Source organism: Orycteropus afer, unplaced genomic scaffold (assembly GCF_000298275.1).
Source record: "Orycteropus afer afer isolate SDZICR_OR568_19922 unplaced genomic scaffold, OryAfe1.0 scaffold00074, whole genome shotgun sequence".
Classification (NCBI taxonomy): domain Eukaryota; kingdom Metazoa; phylum Chordata; class Mammalia; order Tubulidentata; family Orycteropodidae; genus Orycteropus; species Orycteropus afer.
The window spans coordinates 8,870,467-8,872,704 of record NW_006921661.1 but is presented as its reverse complement, the minus strand read 5'-3'; positions in this window follow the sequence as shown (position 1 = coordinate 8,872,704).

Here is a 2,238-nt window from a genome sequence, read left to right as displayed (position 1 = left end):
GGGGGATTACTACATGAAAGGGAGTGAGAAGGGAAATGGCTTGCAGTTTCTTACTTAGTTTGGCACAGCTAAACTAGATGGGGTCTGAGACTCATGTTGGGGGGTTGCAGTTCCTGGCCATACAATGAGGTTCTTATGGTCCATTAGTCCTTTGGACTCTTTCCACATGACTTTGATTTTCTTTACTCTTCTTAGCTCCAGACGATAAGAGACCAATACTTACCTCATAGATAGCTGCTCACAAGCTTTTAGGACCCCAGACACTACTCACTGAAGTAAGATGTAGGACAATATTTTTGTATGCCATATTGGGCCAATTGAGCTTGATGTGCCCCATGACCATGGTCCCCAGCCCACAGGCCAGAAAAACAATCTTGTGAGGTGTTTGGTTATGTCTAAGAAGGACCTGTAATTTTATCCCCTGTGTGGATTTTATATATATGGATATACATAGGAGCTCTGGTAGCATAGTGCCTAAGGCACTTGACTGCTAACCAGAAGGCTGGCGCTTCAAACCCACCAGCCACTCCTCGGAAGGAAGGTTGGGCAATCCTACTTCTGTAGTGATACTGCCTCGGAAACCCAAGGAGGGGTCGCTATGAGTCGGGGCAGACTCGACGGCACATAACAACAACAACAACAACATACCGAAAATGTCCTTTTCTCTTGTGCACTTGTTGTTGTTGTTGTTATATGTCATTGAGTCAGACCCAACTCATAGCGACCCCTCCTTGGGTTTCTGAGGCAGTATCACTATGGAAGTAGATTGCCCAACCTTCCTTCCGAGGAGTGGCTGGTGGGTTAGAACCTGTGCACTTCTTAGTGACATCATTTACCTTGGCCAACCTGTGTGTACTTCACTGACATTCAGTGCTATCTTTCCCAGCACCAAAAATAACAAGCGTATACTATCTTGAGAGTGCTTCCCACCTACCCATCCCTGATAACCACCAATGAACTTTGATCTCTGTGTATATATCTATTCTTATCTTATAAAATTGGGATCATACAATATTTGTCCTTTCATGGTTGACTTATTTATTTCAGCATAATGTCTTCCAGATTCATTTTAAAAAGGATTTTATCGTATGATTTGATATGTTAAACTTGTCATTTAATTGTACTTGGTGTGTTCAATATTGTCATGCAGTGTCATTTGGTAGAATCATGCCTATTAGAAAATATTATGGGTTCTATAAAAACTACTTTCACAAAAATAATGATCTAATCAGTCAAGGGATGAAAAGCACATCCACGTATTATGAGGCAATATGGGATCTGTGATCATACGTAGATTATTATTGTTTTTTTCTTGAAATATTAAAGAAAGGAGTCCTGGTAGTACAATGGTTAAGTGCTCAGCTGCTAACCAAAAGGTCAGCTGTTTGAACCCACCAGCCTCTCCAACCATGAGGATGTGGCAATCTTGGAAACAGCCTTGGACACCCTATAGGGAAGTTCCACTATGTTGTATAGGGTCATGATGAGTTGGAATCAACTTGAAGGCAGTGGGTTTGTTTTTTGGTTATGTATTAAAGAACTACAGGTCAAAGGAGTGGATTTTTTCCTCCTTGTGAATTTGATCTTGGATTAACTTAGAGCTCTATTCTTCTCCATAAAATGAAAAGAAGGTATATCATCTGGGTTCTTAAGCAATCTTGTTTATGACTCTGGTAACCCAATAAGGGGGCACATCAACTGCATTGCTAGTTACCATCGAGTGTGTTTCAAAATTGTCTCCTGATTGCATCCACCTGACAAGTCCTTGATTAGGACCTGGGACACTAAATGAAATGATATTTATGGGTTCTTGCAAGAGATATTGGGTCCTGATAGCACAGGACTCATTCACTTATACCTCAGTTATTATCCTGAAGTTCAAAAAAAAGAGGTGAGGGACAGTGTCTTAGTTATATATGGAGAAATACCACAAATGAATGGCTTCAACAAACTAATTTGTTTTCTCACAGTTTGGTAGGCTAGATGTATAAATTCAGGGTGCTGGCTCTCTCTGTTGGCTCTAGGGGAATATCTTTGTCTCATTAGCTTGTTATCTGGTTCCTTGGAGATCTCCATGACCTTGGCATCAATCATCTCCCATTAAGCTGCTTCTCTTGTTTAATCTTTGCTATTCATAAGGTTCTCCCTGGCCAATTCTTTCAGAAGTGGACGGCCTCTTCCTTCTTCCTAGTCTGTCTCAGTCTATAAGCTGGGCTGTTACCTGTGCACCAGGTGCAT